The sequence below is a fragment of the Heteronotia binoei genome, unplaced genomic scaffold (assembly GCF_032191835.1).
Source record: "Heteronotia binoei isolate CCM8104 ecotype False Entrance Well unplaced genomic scaffold, APGP_CSIRO_Hbin_v1 ptg001301l, whole genome shotgun sequence".
In the NCBI taxonomy this organism is placed as follows: domain Eukaryota; kingdom Metazoa; phylum Chordata; class Lepidosauria; order Squamata; family Gekkonidae; genus Heteronotia; species Heteronotia binoei.
Genome location: NW_026800229.1, coordinates 188,964 through 210,059, shown reverse-complemented (window position 1 = coordinate 210,059; position 21,096 = coordinate 188,964). Strand labels below are relative to the sequence as shown.

Here is a 21,096-nt window from a genome sequence, read left to right as displayed (position 1 = left end):
CCTGTGAGGTGGGTGGGGCTGAGAGGGCTCTCACAGCAGCTGCCCTTTCAACGACAACTCCTGAGAGAGCTCTGGCTGACCCAAGGCCATTCCAGCAGCTGCAAGTGGAGGAGTGGGGAATCAAACCCAGTTCTCCCAGATAAGAGAGCTCTGGCTGACCCAAGGCCATTCCAGCAGCTGCAAGTGGAGGAGTGGGGAATCAAACCCGGTTCTCCCAGATAAGAGAGCTCTGGCTGACCCAAGGCCATTCCAGCAGGTGCAAGTGGAGGAGTGGGGAATCAAACCCGGTTCTCCCAGATAAGAGAGCTCTGGCTGACCCAAGGCCATTCCAGCAGGTGCAAGTGGAGGAGGGGGGAATCAAACCCGGTTCTCCCAGATAAGAGAGCTCTGGCTGACCCAAGGCCATTCCAGCAGCTGCAAGTGGAGGAGGGGGGAATCAAACCCGGTTCTCCCAGATAAGAGAGCTCTGGCTGACCCAAGGCCATTCCAGCAGCTGCAAGTGGAGGAGGGGGGAATCAAACCCGGTTCTCCCAGATAAGAGAGCTATGGCTGACCCAAGGCCATGCCAGCAGGTGCAAGCGGAGGAGGGGGGAATCAAACCCGGTTCTCCCAGATAAGAGAGCTCTGGCTGACCCAAGGCCATTCCAGCAGCTGCAAGTGGAGGAGGGGGGAATTAAACCCGGTTCTCCCAGATAAGAGAGCTCTGGCTGACCCAAGGCCATTCCAGCAGCTGCAAGGGGAGGAGTGGGGAATCAAACCCAGTTCTCCCAGATAAGGATCCGCACACTTAACCACTACACCGAACTGGCAAGAAGGGCTCCTATCTCCCCCCAGGAAGTTTTCTTTCATGAAAACCACCCCAGAGGAGAGTTATGTCACCAGGTTTGCTGCTCTGCATGCGCAGATCCATCCCAGCTGAACTCCAACATCTAAACGCCAGCTGTCTTGGAGGAGATGTTGACAGGGCACAGCTGTTGACTTGCAAATTTGTTGGACTTGGCCGAAAATTACAATTTTTTAAAGAAATATGAGTGATATTAAAGAAAACAACAGGGCATGGTCTAAAATCCTTTGCTTTTTTTTTTAGCGGGGGGGGGGGGAAGTTAACTTGCTGGAAACAAGGGGGATCATAGTGGTTGGCTGAATGACAATTCCAGCTCCCTGCCCCACAGCAGTAGACAAGTCGAAATGCACGCTGGGGGTTATCAGGGAAGGGATCGAAGAGATAACAGATGCAGGTGGGTAGCCGTGTTGGTCTGAAGCAAGGCTAGACAGCCATCGGACAGCAATGTGGATCCTGTGAACTTAGGGGGAGGCATTTGCAAAATTCCTGCATTGGGGGGGTCCCTTCCAACTCTAGGATTCTAAGCAGCAGAACAAAGTTTTGGTGGTCATGTAAACTAAGCTTGGTCTTCCAATTTGGTCCTTTAATCTGTCAAACAACTTTATTATGCAAGCCCATAGCTATGGGGAATGGGGGGGAGCTGTGGGGCCCCAGCTGCTCCACCCAACCCCCCCTTCCACTTGTATGGCCCTTCCTTACCCCACTGCTGCCTCTCTCCCCCTGCTCTTGCTTCCCGTTTTTGCCTCCCCCGCTGCTCTCACCCCATTTTTTGTTCCCCCTCCTCACTACTCTTGCCTCCCATTTTTGCTCCCCCCTCCCCGCTGCTCTCACCCCCCATTTTTGCTACCCCTCCCCGCTGCTCTCGCCCCCCCATTTTTGCTCCTCCCTCCTCGCTGTTCTCACCCCCCCATTTTTGCTCCCCCCTTCTCACTGCTCTCACCCCCCCCATTTTTGCTCCTCCCTCCCTGCTGCTCTCACCCCCCCCCCCCATTTTTTGCTCCCATTTTTTGCTTGATGATACGGTTTTGATATCCCAAAATGATATAGAGTCAGCTGAGGAGATTTTAAAAGAATTAGCTGATTATGGACATGTTGCTGGATTAAGAATAAATAAGCAGAAATCCAAAATGCTCACTAAAAATATCCCTATACGAGAGGTCAAAGAATTGGAAAGAAGAACGGGGTTTAGTAGTGAAACGAAAGTAAAGTATTTGGTGATTATTATGTCAAATAAATGTAGCAATTTATATGACTATAATTATGTTCCTCTCCTAAGTGAGATTGATTCTTCCCTAAAAAAGTGGGCGAATATGAAACTCTCTTTTATGGGTAGAATAGCATTGATTAAGATGACTATCTTACCCAAAGTAATGTTTTTATTTCAAATGATCAACTTTGTGGTTAAGAAATCGTTTTTTATTAAATTAGATCAGCTAGTTAAAGTTTTTGTTTGGCAAGGTAAGAGACCTAGGGTAAAGTGGAAAATCCTAAAAGATAAAAAGGATATGGGTGGACTGGGCCTCCCGGATTGGGAAATTTACCACTCTGCTTGTGTTATACTTTGGTTGAAAGAGTGGATCTCTTTGAGGGACACTCGTATATTAGCCTTAGAAGGTTCCGACTTGCAGGCCGGATGGCACGCGAACCTATGGTATATTCACAAGGGACAGAAGTATTTTAGGAACCATTTAATTCGTAAAACTATATATGATGTTTGGCTAAAAATCAGAAGATTAATTTATAATAAGACACCGAGATGGTTGTCCCCGGAAGAAGCCTCAACCCTACCACAGTTATGGAATTCTACAAGGATGGCTAGGTAACAGGACCTCCTAGATGAAAAGGACAATTTAAGAAAAAAAGATGACTTAGAATCTAGGGGGATAAAATTTGACTGGTGGACGATGAATCAGATAATAGCCAAATATAATATGGACAAGTTGAAAGGATTTACTAAATATAATTTTGATTTTGATAAGCTTTTACTTGTAGATGTGGATAGGGTAATCAAGAAAGTATATAACTATATTATTCAAATTAAATTAGAGGACGAAATGGTCAAAGAGTCAATGATAAAATGGTCTCAAAATTTGCAAAAGAATATCGATTTAGAACAATGGTCTAATTTTTGGAAAACGAATCATTAAACCAATTAACTATAGAGAAAATTTTTTTAAGCTGTATCACAGATGGTATATCCCTCCCCTGCAATTGTCTAAAATTAACCAATCTATCTCACCTATGTGTTGGAAATGCGGCCTAAAAGCACAACTTAAACGCCATTGGAACCAAAGAAAAACACGTCGTGAAGGCAATTAAAACCAAGCAGCAAAACACACACCACAAAATAAAATATGTCCACATAAAAACAACAAACAAAACATAGAGCAGGGAAGAGGAATCACTGAGGGAACCCCAGACGGAACAGTCTTCACCAACGTTCCCTCTAAGCTGCAGAAATTCTATTTTATGAGCTCCTGGCATTAATGTTGTGAGCTGCTGCATCAATGAGTGTGCTCTGGGGTCATCCTTCCTGAGCTAAGGCAAAAATGTGTGAGCTGGAGGCTAAATATCTGTGAGCTAGCTCATGCTCACTCAGCTTAGAAGGACCCCTGGTCTTCACCATCTGTCAGACGACAGTGACGGAAGGCGATGGGCAAGTCTCTCAGGGCTGAGAGAGAGCTCCAAAGTTTTGGTGCCCAGAACCCAACTGGGTGCCAGTGGAAATGGGCCACGGCTGAAGTGACCTGGTCCCCACAACCCACCCCACTCAACATGGCTGCAGCATTCTGCACCACTGGAAGTTCCCAGACACATTTTGCGGGCAGCCCCACATAAAGCGCAGGGTACAGGGCCCAAGCCACTCTAGCCAGGACTTTTCTGCCCAGGAGAGGCCACAGCGGGTAGCCAGTCCGGCTGGCCAAAGGGCTCCTGCCCACAGCCTGCTTCTCCCACGGGGGGTCCAGCAGCACCCCCAGAATAGGGACCTTTTTCTTCTGATTTTCAATTTTTTATTAGGTTTAGGTATAAGCGAAAGTGGGATGGAGATACAGAAGGGAAAAGAGGGCGAAAGAGAAAAAGAAGAAAAAAACTCAAAAGTGTACAAGTTACAGTCATTTCTACAACAAAGCAAAATACCAAGTTCCGTCTACCTGCAAGTCTTTAAGTTTCACCCAAATATTGCCATCAAATTCTACAATCCTTTTATAACCTTTTATGCTGTTATACAATTCTAGTACTTATGTTATAAATCAAAGCTATTTATCTTTAATACATACAAAAAGAGATAACAAAAGAAGAAGATATTGGATTTATATCCCACCCTCCACTCCGAAGAGTCTCAGAGCAGCTCACAATCTCCTTTACCTTCCTCCCCAACAACAGACACCCTGTGAGGTAGATGAAGATATTGGATTTATATCCCGCCCTCCACTCCCAAGAGTCTCAGAGTGGCTCACAATCTCCTTTACCTTCCTCCCCAACAACAGACACCCTGTGAGGTAGATGAAGATACTGGATTTATATCCTGCCCTCCACTCTGAAGTCACAAAGCGGCTCACAACCTCCTTTCCCTTCCTCCCCCACAACAGACACCCTGTGAGGTAGATGAAGATATTGGATTTATATCCCGCCCTCCACTCCGAAGTCACAAAGCGGCTCACAACCTCCTTTCCCTTCCTCCCCCACAGCAGACACCCTGTGAAGTGGGTGGGGCTGAGAGAGCTCTCCCAGAAGCTGCCCTTTCAAGGACAACTCCTGCCAGAGCTATGGCTGCCCCAAGGCCATTCCAGCAGGTGCAAGTGGAGGAGTGGGGAATCAAACCCGGTTCTCCCAGATAAGAGTCCCCACACTTAACCACTACACCAAACTGGCACAAACTACACCAAAAGAAAAGGACAAGAAGAAAAAACTGATTAATTTTAAGAATGGACCCTTTTCTTCAAGGAGGTGCAGCAACATCCAGAATAGGCGACATCTGGGTACATTCAGGAGGGTCGCTGTACTGGTCTGAAGCAACAGAACAAACTTTGAGTCCAGTTGAGTCCAACCAAGTTTAATTCTGGGTAGAAGCATTCACGTGCAGGTAACAATCTTCCCGCTAAGCTGAAGAGTCTTGTGAGCAAAAATTCTACTTTGTGAGCTCCTGGCATTAACGTTGTGAGCTCCTGCATAAATTAGTTTGCTCTGGGGTCATCCTTCCTGAGCTAAGACACAAATGTGTGAGCTGGAGGCTAAAAATCTGTGATCTAGCTCACACTAACGCAGCTTAGAGGGAACACTGGCAGGCAGGCACACTGAAGTACATATAATGCACACTGAGAAGTATATGTCACTTTGGTCAGAAGTGCAACCGCCCAGATTTTTGGGAACTGCTGTGTTTCAGTGGAGGCTTCATCAAGCACCCCTCTTTGTGCAACACACACCTGAGATCCTTCATTCATTATCCTCCCCTGCAGGTATATCAGGGGGGTTCCAGAAAAGTCCTTGAGCATTCCCGCTGTCCCTGTCGGAGAACATAAGAACATAAGAGAAGCCATGTTGGATCAGGCCAACGGCCCATCAAGTCCAACACTCTGTGTCACACAGTGGCAAAAAAATTTATATACACACATACACTGTGGCTAATAGCCACTGATGGACCTGTGCTCCATATTTTTATCTAAACCCTTCTTGAAGGTGGCTATACTTGTGGCCGGCACCACCTCCTGTGGCAGTGAATTCCACATGTTAATCACCCTTTGGGTGAAGAAGTAGTTCCTTTTATCCGTTTTAACCTGTCTGCTCAGCAATTTCATCGAATGCCCACGAGTTCTTGTATTGTGAGAAAGGGAGAAAAGTACTTCTTTCTCTACTTTCTCCATCCCATGCATTATCTTGTAAACCTCTATCATGTCACCCCGCAGTCGACGTTTCTCCAAGCTAAACAGTCCCAAGCGTTTCAACCTTTCTTCATAGGGAAATTCTCCAGCCCTTTAATCATTCTAGTTGCCCTTCTCTGGACTTTCTCCAATGCTATAATATCCTTTTTGAGGTGCAGCGACCAGAACTGCACACAGTACTCCAAATGAGACCGCACCATCGATTTATATAGAGGCATTATGATACTGGCTGATTTGTTTTCAATTCCCTTCCTAATAATTCCCAGCATGGCGTTGGCCTTTTTTATTGCAAATGCACACTGTCTTGACATTTTCAGTGAGTTATCTACCACGACCCCAAGATCTCTCTCTTGGTCAGTCTCTGCCAGTTCACACCCCATCAACTTGTATTTGTAGCTGGGATTCTTGGCCCCAATGTGCATTACTTTGCACTTGGCCACATTGAACCGCATCTGCCACGTTGACGCCCACTCACCCAGCCTCAACAGATCCCTTTGGAGTTCCTCACAATCCTCTCTGGTTCTCACCACCCTGAACAATTTAGTGTCATCCGCAAACTTGGCCACTTTGGAACAGTGCCCCCTCACCAGACAATGAGCCAGCTCCACACTGGTCTGTTGCCAATGCCAGCATCGGTGGGTTTCCAGAAGGTATCGACATTTAATCACAAAGGAATGTAAATCTACCCATGATTCTGCAGTTTCAGGAAGAAGAAGAATTGCTTATTTATACCTCGCCCTTCTCTCTGGATCAGAGACAGAGCGACTTTCAATCTCCTTTCCCTTCCTCCCCCACAACAGACACCCTGTGAGGTAGATGAAGATATTGGATTTATATCCCACCCTCCACTCCGAAGAGTCTCAGAGCGGCTAACAATCTCCTTTCCCTTCCTCTCCCACAACAGACACCCTGTGAGGTAGATGGAGATACTGGATTTATATCCCGCCCTCCACTCCGAAGAGTCTCAGAGCGGCTCACAATCTCCTTTCCCTTACTCCCCCACAACAGACACCCTGTGAAGTGGGTGGGCCTGAGAGGGCTCTTACAGCAGTTGCCCTTTCAAGGATGACATCTGCCAGAGCTATGGCTGACCCAAGGCCCTTCCATCAGTTACAAGTGGAGGAGAAGAAATGCAGATTTATACCCCACCCTTCTCTCTGAACCAGAGACTCAGAGCGGCTCACAATCTCCTTTATCTTCTCCCCCCATGACAGACACCCTGTGAGGTGGGTGGGGCTGAGAGGGCTCTCACAGCAGCTGCCCTTTCAAAGACGACCTCTGCCAGAGCTATGGCTAACCCAAAGCCATTCCAGCACTGTAAGTGGAGAAGTGGGGAATCAAACTCGGTTCTCCCACATAAGAGAGCTCTGGCTCACCCAAGGCCATTCCAGCAGCTGCAAGTGGATGAGTGGGGAATCAAACCCGGTTCTCCCAGATAAGAGAGCTATGGCTGACCCAAGGCCATTCCAGCAGGTGCAAGTGGAGGAGAGGGGAATCAAACCCGGTTCTCCCGGATAAGAGAGCTCTGGCTGACCCAAGGCCATTCCAGCAGCTGCAAGTGGAGGAGGGGGGAATCCAACCCGGTTCTCCCGGATAAGAGAGCTCTGGCTGACCCAAGGCCATTCCAGCAGCTGCAAGTGGAGGAGGGGGGAATCAAACCCAGTTCTCCCAGATAAGAGAGCTCTGGCTGACCCAAGGCCATTCCAGCAGCTGCAAGTGGAGGAGTGGGGAATCAAACCCGGTTCTCCCAGATAAGAGAGCTCTGGCTGACCCAAGGCCATTTCAGCAGCTGCAACTGGAGGAATGGGGGAATCAAACCTGGTTCTCCCAGATAAGAGAGCTATGGCTGACCCAGGGCCATTCCAGCAGCTGCAAGTGGAGGAGTGGGGAATCAAACCCGGCTCTCCCAGATAAGAGAGCTCTTGCTGACCCAAGGCCATTCCAGCAGCTGCAAGTGGAGGAGGGGGGACTCAAACCCGGTTCTCCCAGATAAGAGTCTGCACACTTAACCACTACACCAAACTGGCTCTCTAAGGCCCCTGTGTTCCCCCTGTGTTCCCATCAACCCAGGCTAAAAGGATACATCCCCATTCAGTTCAATTAAGCATTAGAAGTCACTTGGGGAAGCCACTTCTCACAAGTTGCTTTTTAGTCACCCAGCAGTTCCACTTTCCTCTGATGCAGTTTTCCCACAAGACACCACTCGACAAAGCCCCTGTCACACCTCTTCATCATCATCGTGGTGGGGTGGTGAGGAGGTCTCTCCTCACATCCTCTGAATCACCTCCTGATCAGAGAGCATTCTGGGTTCGGTTTCTCCCATCGCCTCCAGCTCGGGAAACCAGGATTTCTTAGTTATTAAATACAGAGAGCCAGTTCAGTGTCGTGGTTAAGTGTGCAGACTCTTATCTGGGAGAACTTGGTTTGATTCCCCGCTCCTCCAATTGCAGCTGCTGGAATGGCCTTGGGTCAGCCAGAGCTCTCTTACCTGGGAGAACCGGGTTTGATTCCCCACTCCTCCACTTGCAGCTGCTGGAATGGCCTTGGGTCAGCCAGAGCTCTCTTACCTGGGAGAACCGGGTTTGATTCCCCACTCCTCCACTTGCAGCTGCTGGAATGGCCTTGGGTCAGCTAGAGCTCTCTTATCTGGGAGAACCGGGTTTGATTCCCCACTCCTCCACTTGCAGCTGCTGGAATGGCCTTGGGTCAGCCAGAGCTCTCTTATCTGGGAGAACCGGGTTTGATTCTCCACTTGCAGCTGCTGGAATGGCCTTGGGTCAGCCAAAGCTCTCTTATCCGGGAGAACCGGGTTTGATTCCCCCCTCCTCCACTTGCAGCTGCTGGAATGGCCTTGGGTCAGCCAGAGCTCTCTTATCTGGGAGAACCGGGTTTGATTCCCCACTCTTCCACTTGCAGCTGCTGGAATGGCCTTGGGTCAGCCAGAGCTCTCTTATCTGGGAGAACCGGGTTTGATTCCCCACTCCTCCACTTGCAGCTGCTGGAATGGCCTTGGGTCTGCCACAGCTCTCTTATCTGGGAGAACCGCGTTTGATTCCCCACTCCTCCACTTGCAGCTGCTGGAATGGCCTTGGGTCAGCCAGAGCTCTCTTATCTGGGAGAACCGGGTTTGATTCCCCACTCCTCCACTTGCAGCTGCTGGAATGGCCTTGGGTCAGCCAGAGCTCTCTTATCTGGGAGAACCGGGTTTGATTCCCCACTCCTCCACTTGCAGCTGCTGGAATGGCCTTGGGTCAGCCATAGCTCTCTTATCTGGGAGAACCGGGTTTGATTCCCCACTCCTCCACTTGCAGCTGCTGGAATGGCCTTGGGTCAGCCAGAGCTCTCTTATCTGGGAGAACCGGGTTTGATTCCCAACTCCTCCACTTGCAGCTGCTGGAATGGTCTTGGGTCACCCAGAGCTCTCTTATCTGGGAGAACTGGGTTTGATTCCCCCCTCCTCCACTTGCAGCTGCTGGAATGGCCTTGGGTCAGCCAGAGCTCTCTTATCTGGGAGAACCGGGTTTGATTCCCCCCTCCTCCACTTGCAGCTGCTGGAATGGCCTTGGGTCAGCCAGAGCTCTCTTATCTGGGAGAACTGAGTTTGATTCCCCACTCCTCCACTTGCAGCTGCTGGAATGGCCTTGGGTCAGCCATAGCTCTCTTATCTGGGAGAACCGGGTTTGATTCCCCACTCCTCCACTTGCAGCTGCTGGAATGGCCTTGGGTCAGCCATAGCTCTGGCAGAAGTTGTCCTTGAAAGGGCAGCTGCTGTGAGAGCCCTCTCAGCCCCACCCACCTCACAGGGTATCTGTTGTGAGGGAGGAAGGGAAAGGAGACTCTGAGCCACTCTGTGTCTCTGATTCAGGGACAAGGGCGGGGAATAAATCTGCAATCTTCTTCTTTAGATATCAGTGGCAGAAAGTGTGGGTTTAACTGTTTCTTGGACTTATTCCTAACTAATATAGATTTTATGAATGGCCAGTATTGGCCTTCAGTTCACATAATCCTGGAGTTAGAAAGGACCTCGAGGGTCATTTAGTCCAACCCCCTGCAGAAGGCAGGAACTTCTCAAAAACCTCCCCCCACCCCACCCCCATACACCCTTCCTACCCTCCTTCTCATGATCTGCCTAATTCACAGGATCCGCAACCAACAAAACCCACGCGGATAATGGAACTGGAGAAGAAGCACAAGGCTCCGTGTAATATCACCTCGTCAATATTTGCAAATATATTAGACTGTGTTATCCAATAAACTGATAAAGGTCACTGCAACAATTTCCAGTCTTTTCACTAATAGCCTAAAGCTGCACGTGGGTGTGGGTATGACTTTCCAAGCCAGTTCTCACAACAGCTTTTCATAGGAAGTCAGTTTTTTCAATAACTTGAAATTTCTTCAAAGTTGTATGTAATCTGTAATATACAGAAGCTGTAGCAGCAGCTAACAGACAAAACCAGTCTAGTCTCCTGTTTTGCTTGAAAGCTTTTTCCAAATTATTCACCGGTTGTCCACTGATACCTTCCCCCACAGCTCTGCTCCAGCTTATTATTATAGGAGGCCCTTTCTGCTGTCAGGTGGCCATCGAGCCTCTGCTGAAAAACCTCCAAGGAAGGAGAGCCCACCACCTCCCAAGGAGGAAGCCTGTTCCACTGAGGAATCACTCTCACGGTCAGGAAGTTCTTCCTTATGTTGAGCCACCAACTCTTTTGTTCACACCTTTCTCTTTTGAAACCTGGTAATATCCCAGAATGGTACCCTCAGTTCTTCTGGCTTAGCTCCGCCTACCTTCTACTAGCCCACCTGCCTGCCTTTTGCAAATTTTTGATGCCTGATAGTGGAAGGGAGAAAACCTGAATTTGGAGGAAGTCTCCTTAGATCAGAGGAAAGCTTGAAACATGAGCCAAAAGGATGGATAGATAGATAGATAGATAGATAGATAGATAGATAGATAGATAGATAGATAGATAGATAGATAGATAGATAGATAGATAGATAGATAGATAGATAGATAGATAGATAGATAGATAGATAGATAGATTTCTCCAGACAGACCGACTTTTGCCTAGCAGTACTGCAGGAGTAAGATCCATATTGCTCAGTTGAAGTTCTCTTGCCATTTTCAGAAGTTATTTTTCTTTTTAAGCATAAACCCTGCATAAAGTCTGGTTTCCTTCGTGACCTATGCCAGCTTTTTAAAAACTGTCAGGGCCTTGGGTTTTTAATCCACACTTATTCGGGTTCATGCGTCATCATTTGGACATCCAGATAGCTTTGAGGTTCTTCTAACATGAGGTTATTATCACACATGAGCCCAGGCAGGAAGCTGCCTTCTGACTGTTCCTCTGCCTGCCAAGGTCAGTCTTGTCTACTCAGACTGGCAGCCTCTGGCCGGAGAGGTCTTTCCCTTCCCCTCCTGCCTGCTCCTTTCCTCTCCCCTCCTGCCTGGGGCTGCTGCTGCTGCTGGAGGCTGAGCCGGAAACCTTCTGCAGGCCAAGCAGGGCCACAGCCTTCCCGCCCCAAGGCCTTCTCCGTCAGCTGAAGGATGCAGCTTGGGTAGAGACAGATTGCACAAGAGGAGCCTTAAAAGATAACACTTAAAACGAGTTATGCTCCAAGAGGTCTTTCCCATCACCTGCCACTTGGAGATGCCAGGCAGACGCCCTGCCCCTCAGCCGCAGCCCTCACCTCTTCCTGCAGAAAAGGGTCTGCAGCACCCGCTCCCGGATCTTCCTTGTCCTCGCCCCATAGATGATGGGGTTCAGGCTGGGAGGCACCGTGAGGTAGACATTGGCGATGGGATGTGCAGAGCATGGGGGATGTTGTGGCCAAAGCGGTGGGTGAGGAAGGAGAAGACAGCCGTGGTGTAGAAAATGAGGATGACGCAGATGTGGGAGCTGCAGGTGCTCAGAGCCTTGCGGCCAGCCTCCTTGGAAGGCAAGCGGCAGACGGTGCTCAGGATCAGCCCATAGGATAAGCTGATGAAGCACACGTCGAAGCCCCCGATGAGGAAGGCCAAGCTGAGGCTGTAGGCGCCGCTGGCCGCTGTGTCTGCACAGGCCAGCTTGACTAAGGCCATGAACTCGCAGTAGCTGTGGGCGATGACCTTGTTCCCACAGAAGGGCAGCCGCCCCACCAGGAAGGGGTGGGGGAAGAAGAAGACCACGCCCCGGGCCACCACGGCCAGCCCAATCTTGGCAACGACAGCGCTGGTGAGGGCAGTGGCGTGGCGCAGGGGATCGCAGATGGCCACGTAGCGGTCGTAGGCCATGGCCAAGAAGAAGCCAGACTCCATGGCGGTGAAGGAGTGGATGAAGAACATCTGGGCCAGGCAGGCCGCAGGCCCGATCTGGTGCAAGCCGAACCAGAAGATGGCCAGGAGCTTGGGCAGGGTGGGAGGAGGAGCACCAGGTCCGTGAGGGAGAGCATGCAGAGGAAGAGGAACATGGGCTCGTGCAGGCTGGGCTCCGTCTTGACAGCCAAGAGGAGGGTGCCGTTCCCCAGGAGCGCCATGAGATACATGGAGCAGAAGGGGATGGAGAGCCAGACGTGCAGGGACTCCAGCCCCGGGATGCCCAGAAGGAAGAAGGAGCCAGGAGGAGCGTCGGCTGTGGCATTTGGACCTGACATCGCCCCTTTACATGTGGCACGCTCGGCTCTGCAGACCAGCAAAGAAGGAGCCCTGGGCAGAAGCCGGGGGCTGGTTAGTGCTCCTTTCCCGCTGCAGGAGGCTGGAGGGGGAAAAGAGACACTGGCTTCAGGAAAGCTGGAACTCTGCAGCCCACTGCTCCAGGGTTTCACCACCACTTTTAAGCAAGAGGGAAATCTGTTCGGCTGCCTCTCATCACCGCCTGTTGCCTTTCTCCGAAAATACCAGGAAGAATATCATAGAATCCTAGAGCTGGGAGGGACCTCCAGGGTCATCTAGTCCAACCCCCTGCACAATGCAGGAAACTCACAAATCCCTCCCCCTAAATTCACAGGATCCTCATTGCTGTCAGATGGCCATCTAGCCTCTATTTAGAAACCTCCAAGGAAGGAGAGCCCACCACCTCCCAAGGAGGAAGCCTGTTCCACTGAGGAACTGCTCTAATGGTCAGGAAGTTCTTTGTAATCATAGAATCATAGAGTTGGAAGGACCTCCAGGGTCATCTAGTCCAACCCCCTGCACAATGCAGGAAACTCACAAACACCTCCCCCTAAATTCACAGGATCTTCATTGCTGATGACCATCTAGTCTCTGTTTAAAACCTCCAAGGAAGGAGAGCCCACCACCTCCAGAAGAGTCATAGAACCGTAGAGTTGGAAGGGACCTCCAAGGTCATCTAGTCCAACCCTCTGCACAATGCAGGAAACCCACAAATACCTCCTCCTAAAGGCAAAGGGTCTTCATGCTGGTGATGTGCCACAAAGGCATCTCCTGTTCTTGGTGGCTGTCTAGGACCAACCCCACAGCAATGCAACCTTGGAATATGTTTCCTCTCAAAACTATGGGGAGGGACCCTCAGACCCATAGCTGGAAAGGTCTCCAAGAGATTAGGATCTGTACCAATGGGGTAAAGAACAGTGCCTGCCCACATCCCCTGGGTCAAGCAAAAAAGAGAGACTCCACCCAGTCTGTTCTCACCCACCCAGGCCCTGCAACAAGCCCTCCTCGGTTCTCAACCACCCCCAGCCACCTGTTCAGCAATGGCAAGAATCGAGGGAGTCTGAGACTTCACTTTCCAACTCTCAGAGAACAAGGAACTCTTTCCATTCGCTGTTTTGGAACCTTCCCTGGTAAATACTGCCCCCCCCCTCAAGAGAAGTTTTTTCTTCTTGGTTTCTCTTGAATAAATAAAGATAAATCCCCCAAAACAAAAACATTACAACAGAAGAAGATATTGGATTTATATCCCGCCCTTCACGCCAAAGAGTCTCAGAGCGGCTCACAATCTCCTTTACCTTCCTCCCCACACAACAGGCACCCTGTGAGGTGGGTGGGCTGAGAGAGCTGCCCTTCCAAAGACAACCTCTGCCCAGAGCTCTGGCTGACCCAAGGCCATGCCAGCAGGTGCAAGGGAAGTAGTGGGGAATCCAACCCAGTTCTCCCAGATAAGAGAGCTCTGGCTGACCCAAGGCCATTCCAGCAGGTGCAAGTGGAGGAGTGAGGACTCAAACCCAGTTCTCCCAGATAAGAGTCCGCACACTAACTACGACACCAAACTAGCTCTCCTTTATTGCACGTCACATCCAGGATAACTAATAGGTTTAGTACATGGACCTCAATCTGCTGTATGTTGCCTTTTGTTGTTGTTTCAGCCCAGTTAACACTAACTAACAAACACCAGACTCCAACTTGTGATTCTTTTAATCTGCTAAAAAACATTTCCATGAGTCTGCACACTAACCCACCACCCACTTTCTCTGCATTAGGACTGCTGGCCATTCCTTACGATTGTCTGATGAAGTGTGCTTAGAGCACACCAAAGCTTCCATTCTGAATAAAAGTTTGTTGTCCTTAAAGGTGCCACTTGACTCCTGCTTTGTTCTGCTGCTTCAGACCAACACGCCTGGATCTATCCCGCAGAGCACAGGCCTCAGGAGCAAGCAGCAGGCAGCTAGTTTGAGGCAGATCAGCAGAAAGGAAAAATGAGAAGCCCAACAGCTCTCGAATCCCACCCTTACAAGATCCTTCTGCTCCCCCCGCCCTGGAAGGGGATCCAGGAGAGAACAGCTTGGCACAGAGTCTGCTCTCCAGTCTTGTCACAGAATGCGGTCGAGGTTAGCAGTTTCATAGATTGTTCTGCAGCTTGGGAGTTCCCTTTCTAGCCCTACCCTAATTTAGGGAGCCCACCTGAAGTTTCTTTCCAAGGCTGGCTTCCGGTCAATCACTTCAAAAGGAGGTTTAACTAAAATGAAGAAAATGAATTTCAACAGAGAGATATGTACAGTTTTGCATTTAAGTAATAAAAATAAAAATATATATAATTATAGGATGGGAGAGACTTTTCTTTGCAGTGATACATGCAAAAAGGTTCCAGGGGTCTTAGTAGACTATGGACTGAATGTGAGCCAACGGTGTGGTGCAGCAGCTAAAAGGGCTAATGCAATTTTTGGATTGCATCAACAGAAGTATAGTGTCCAGATCATGCAAAGTGACGGCACCACTTTACTTTCACCTGGAGTCTTGTGTTCTGTTTGGGCACCACATTTAAGAAGAATGTTGACAAGCTGGCAGGTGTCAGGAGAGGGAAGCAGTTAAGAGGCCAGTGTCCTGGACCGCTTGTTTTGTGGTTCAGTCGCACAGACACCTCAGAAAAACAGTGGGCATGGAGACGGGGATTCCGTTTCCTTTCCCCTTCCAATCGATCACTGAACAAACATAAGCCGGGTTGGTCGATGAAGCAGCAGAACCAAGTTCGAACCCAGCCAGGCACCTTGAGGAAGACCAACCCAGTTGGGTAGAAGGCTTTCTGCAGATACTGAACCAGCCCCTCCTCCGTCCATCCGGGCAGCGGAGTTGGAGGGGCCGGGGCGGCGCTCCAGGGCGAGACCTTCTCTCTCTCTCTCTCCTCACCGGCTGCTCGATTCCGGCCCTTGGAACTGCAGAAGGTCTTCTTCTCCCGCGGTCTCCCACCGCAAGCCCCGCGATGTCCCCTCCCGGTGCAGCTCCGGCGAAGTCACTCCACGAGCCACGTGGACCCTGTCCCCCCCCCCCCCCCAGCAAGGGAGCTCTGTTTGGTGTCGGGGTTAAGCGCGCGGGCTCTTCTCTGCGAGAACGGGTTTGATTCCCCCCTCCTCCCCTTGCACCTGCTGAGATGGCAGAGGTTGTCCTTGAAAGGGCAGCTGCTGGGAGAGCTCTCTCAGCCCCACCCACCTCACAGGGTGTCTGTTGTGGGGAGGAAGGTAAAGGAGATTGTGAGCTGCTCTCAGAGTATAGGGCGGGATATACATTCAAAATCTTCTTCTGTGGGTCCGGCAAGGCTGCGCCCCCGCCCTCTGGCTCCAGCGCAGGAAAGAGAGGCGCAGTTTCCGCCTTGCCAGCAGACGGCAGCCCCCTCCTCCCCCACCGCTTGCTGCAGCCGGCGTCTCCCCTCCCTCCGTTTTAGAGCCAGGTGGGGGGGGGGGCTCCAAGGACCACACCAAAGCTCCTGCCTGGGACCCAACGTGGTCGGCCTTGCAGGAGGCAACCGGCCCCTTTGTGCTGCCCCCCCCCCGCGCCCCTCAAAGCCATCCAGCCAGCTTCCACGGCAGAGAGAGGAGGATTCGAATCGAGGGCTCCCGCATCCCATTCGCGCCCTCCCTGCAGCCAGAGCCCCCCCTCCTCCTCTGAAAGGCGCTACTGCTGGGGCTCCCGAGACAGCCCGGAGACTCACGCAGGAGGAGGAGGAGGAGGGGGCGTCCTTCCACCCCAGAGTCCGGCTGTGCTGCTTGCTTCCCGGCCTCTGCCTTATAGCCTGCTCCCCCCGCCCTCCGCCGGTCTGTGCCCCCTGGAGGGAGGCTGCAAGACGCCCAAAGAGAAGTCCAGAGGCCCCTCCTCCTGGCCGCTTCCCCAGGGCCCGAGCAGAAGACAGGACAGAGGAGCCGGTGGCCCTTGGGCGCCAGAGAGAAGGCGGAGGCTGAGGCTGTCTCCAAAGCAGGGCTCTGAGTGCAGCCAGCTGGCCTTCAAGCAGGGGGGCAAGTGCGGTGCACTGCATGGACTCTTCTCTGGGAGAATCGGGTTTTGATGCCACTCCTCCACTTGCAGCTGCTGGAATGGCCCTCGGGTCAGCCAGAGCTCTGGCAGAGGTTGTCTTGAAAGGGCAGCTGCTGTGGGAGCCCTCTCAGCCCCACCCACCTCACAGGATTTGACTCCCCACTCCTCCACTTGCAGCTGCTGGAATGGCCTTGGGTCAGCCATGGCTCTCACAGAGTTGTTCTTGAAAGGGCAGCTTCTGGGAGAGCTCTCTCAGCCCCACCCAACTCACAGGATTTGACTCCCCACTCCTCCACTTGCACATGCTGGAAGGGCCTTGGGTCAGCCAGAGCTCTCTTATCTGTGATGCCTGTCACAGCCCTCTCAGCCCCACCCACCTCACAGGGTGTCTGTTGTGAGGGGAGGAGCTATAGGCGATTGCAAGCCACTCTGAGACTCTGATTCAGAGAGAAGGGCGGGGTATAAATCTGCAGTCTTCTTCTTCTATATATATATAATTTTTTGCCACTGTGTGACAGAGTGTTGGACTGGATGGGCCATTGGCCTGATCCAACATGGCTTCCCTTATGCTCTTATGTGACACAGAGTGTTGGACTGGGAGGGGCCATTGCCCTGATCCAACAGGGCTTCTCTTATGTTCTTCTGTGACACAGAGTGTTGGACTGGAGGGGCCATTGGCCTGATCCCACAGGGCTTCTCTTATGTTCTTATGTGACACAGAGTGTTGGACTGGAGGGGCCACTGGCCTGATCCAACAGGGCTTCTCTTATGTTCTTATGTGACACAGAGTGTTGGACTGGAGGGGCATTGGCCTGATCCAACATGGCTTTGATTCCCCCCTCCTCCACTTGCAGCTGCTGGAATGGCCTTGGGTCAGCCATAGCTCTCTTATCTGGGAGAACGGGTCTGATTCCCCACTCCTCCACTTGCAGCTGCTGGATGGCCTTGTGTCAGCCAGAGCTCTCTTATCTGGGAGAACCGGGTCTGATTCCCCACTCCTCCACTTGCAGCTGCTGGAATGGTCTTGGGTCAGCCATAGCTCTCTTATCTGGGAGAAACCGGGTCTGATTCCCCACTCCTCCACTTGCAGCTGCTGGAATGGCCTTGGGTCAGACAGAGCTCTCTTATCTGGGAGAACTGGGTTGGATTCCCCACTCCTCCACTTGCACCTGCTGGAGTGGCGTTGGGTCAGCTGTAGCTCTCTTATCTGGGAGAACCGGGTTTGATTCCCCACTCCTCCACTTGCACCTACTGGAATGGCCTTGGGTCAGCCATAGCTCTGGCAGAGGTTGTCCTTGAAAGGGCAGCTGCTGTGAGAGCCCTCTCAGCCCCACCCACCTCATAGGGTGTCTGTTGTGGGGGGAGAAGTTATAGGAGATTGTGAGCCACTGAATCTCTGATCCAGAGAGAAGGGCTGGGTATAAATCTGCAATTCTTCTTCTTCTTATGAACATGTATGAACATATGAAGCTGCCTTATACTGAATCAAACCCTCGGTCCATTAAAGTCAGTCTTGTCTCCTCAGACTGGCAGTGGCTCTCCAGGGTTTCAAGCTGAGGTTTTCCACGCTTATTGCCTGGACCCTTTTTAGTTGGAGATGCTGGGGAATGAACCTGGGACCTTCTGCTTACCGAGAAGATGCTTTACCACTGAGCCACCCTCCCTCCCCTTCTTTTTCCCAGGTGTGTCCCTACATGTTATTGGCACCTGTTAGGCACATGCACACGTCAAGATCGCTGCAAGTCCAGGAGTGCCTGAGAGACCAGCCAGGTTTCCGGGGGACGAGTGCAGCTTCCATGAGCCAAAGCTCTCATTATCCCATGAAGGGAGTTTGGAATCTCAGAAGCTCTTCCCCTGACACCCTTGCTGGTGGCAAAGGGCCCTCTGTGGATGGCTTCCCACCAACACCTGGTCTCTCCTTCCCGGCCCTTCCCTTTGAGCTTTGAACAACTTCCCCGGAGTTGCGGCTCTGCTCCATTTATCGTGCTGGTCCTTAGGGGGAAGGTCCCCAGGCATGCAGGGAGGCCAAGGGATGGTGTTCAATAAAAGCCAGTGAGAGGCTGCATCGTTCACTCTGCACACGCTCAGATCTGACCTGCCACCTTCTTGCCCACAGCTGCGTCACACAGTGAGTATTGCAGGATTCCCACACGGCACCCTCTTCTGGCTCCTGGAGAGAATAAAGGGGCTTTGGGGAGCTGAGAAGAGCCTCATGGAGTCTCCTAGTCTGGACTGGTGGTGAAATACTTCTGGACGCCCAGTTTGCATGAGAATCCAGCCCCCTGCCCATTCTTCAGGTTGAGTAAAAGATCAGCAGGTAATTGTCACTGGAAGAACTTTACTATATTTTGGCATCCAGTTGACCTGATTTCTCCCTCTGTTTTTTTTTTTAAACAGAAGCTGATGTAATTCTAAAGACACATTTAACCCTTTAACTGTGGAAAGGTCTGAAGTCTAACAATCTTACCTGCTTTTTTCATTTGTACAGGTTAATTTCTGCACGGTCCAAAAAATAAAATCAGAGGGGCCGTGATTATTTTCAATACAGTATTTAGCCTTTGGGGGACTTGTTCTTCCCAATTTTGTGTTCTGCTGTGTGTATTCTTAAGTCGTTTCACCATCATAAAGGTTTTTACAGGGGCATTGGATGATATATATAACCTGTTGCATGTTGTAAATATATTTTGTCTTATCTAAAGTGCTGATAAAGTACTTACTGTTACAAGTTAGTGCATGGCAACTGCAATTTCCACAGGCAAAAAGACCCTGAGGAGGGTTACTCCCAGGTAGAACTGCTTGCTGACTAACACATTGATGGATGTTACTATGAATAAGAAGTCTCTTTGGATTCTTGGTTCTCCTAAAAGCAATCATGGGTTGTTTTTTTTAATCACATAAAGGAATATTCTCTAGCAAATACCCGTTTTTACAGATACTCTCTTTTAGAGCCACACTGGTATTATTATAGGGAAGACAACATCTAATCTGATCACAAGCAGTTTTCGCCTTGTTCATGATGAGCGATTTCATCCTCCTACCTGATATTGTGGCTTTTTGATAAGCAGACAGGAGGATGCGATTTGGATAATGCACACTAAGGCCAGCCAATCAGCACTCTGCACAGCCAGCTTGGGCTAGAACAGGAAGAACCGTTTGCTTCTGGGTGCTATTTAAAACAATTTTATTGATCTGCAATATATTGTTATACTATTTCCAATAAAAGCAAAAAATAATACCAATTGACAGCGATACATCACAGTTTTCTCCCCTCCTCCTCTCCCACCCTTTTCTTGACTCCCGCCGATGTTTACTTAAAATTACAAAAATACAAGGTAATTTTATCCAATTAAGAATCTCCATTTAGGGACTTCTGGGGGAGGAAATTGCCGAACTGAGCCACTTCTCATAACGGGAGCAGGCTGGAACTTCTGTTTGGGGTAGTGGAAGGCAAATTAATGCCTGCTGACTACTTTTCTCAGTTAGAGATTAGTCCAAGATATGCACAGGAAACTTTGAGGAGATTTACCTTGGCTAAAAAGGAGTCCGGGGGGGGGGGTCCATTGAGGGGTCTCCAGAGAAGAGTTGCATTTTCATCATCTGCAGAAGTTCTCAGAGTCATTTATTTGACATAAGCTCGACAGAATCCTAAGCTTCTTGGACTTTGCTAAACATCTAAAGCTACACAAGACCGGTGTGGATCTGGATAATTGGCAGAAAAGGTACAGATCACTATCTTTCATTCCGGGACTATTTACAGTTAAACAGAATAAATTCAGAAGGTGGGAAATGGAAATCTAGAAAGCTTGGAAGAAGAAGGGAGGAAGAGGTGAAATCTGTTCTTTGTAAATGTTAAGGACAATGCTAAAAAGTGGAGAGGAATTTGTTGTTTGATCTACTTGCAGTTTTGAAAAAACTGTCACAGACCTGCAGCATATACAGTTAACACAGGAAGTACGTCAAGCATTATGAGATCTCTTTACCAGTGAAAACGAGATTTGGTGGCAAGTAAAGCAGGAAGTAGCGGATGAAAAGCCTATTCTAGGACTATAATACCATTGAGAAACATCGGTGGCCATTGCTTGGAGGTCAAAATTAAAATAATGTTTTTAAAGTGTTCAGGACATTAAAAATCGTTGGAATTAATTGAGATGATGACAAGAAGATAAATACTATTGGACATATTGCTTGTAATGGACTTTAGAAGCCTTTAAAAGAAAAAGGGGGGAAAGTTGCAGACAGAAGCAAAAAGTCACAACCGCCATTTTGAAGGATTTAAAAATTTTAAAAATTAATATCTTAATAAATTAAGATCAAGCGGGGTTTCTTCCCAAAAGGCAAATAAGAGACAATATCAGAACTGTTGTAAATATTATAGAATATTATGAAAGACATCCAGAAAAGGAAGTAGCATTATTCTTTGCGGATGCAGAGAAAGCATTTGACAATTTAAACTGGGACTTTATGTTTGCAGTAATGGAGAAAATGGAGTTTGGAGAAAGCTTTATAAGAATGATAAAAACAATATACACTGAACAACGTGCAAGGCTATGTATAAACGCAGACCTTACAGAAGATATGATAATTAGCAAAGGTACAAGACAAGGTTGTCCGCTTTCCCCATTGTTGTTTATAATGACTCTTGAAATATTAGTGATTCAGATCCAAGAAGATAAAGAAATAGAAGGATTAAAAATAAA

General features: G+C 49.6%; 1 long non-coding RNA gene and 1 pseudogene across 1 annotated transcript in view; one reads left to right on the top strand and one right to left on the bottom strand.

Moving 5' to 3' along the window:
* LOC132591008 (uncharacterized) overlaps nt 1–21,096 on the top strand; it is a 182,221-nt gene that overhangs the window by 98,101 nt on the left and 63,024 nt on the right. The gene's annotated exons all lie outside the window — the stretch shown is intronic.
* Nucleotides 11,406–12,351, bottom strand: LOC132590998 (olfactory receptor 52P1-like; annotated as a pseudogene).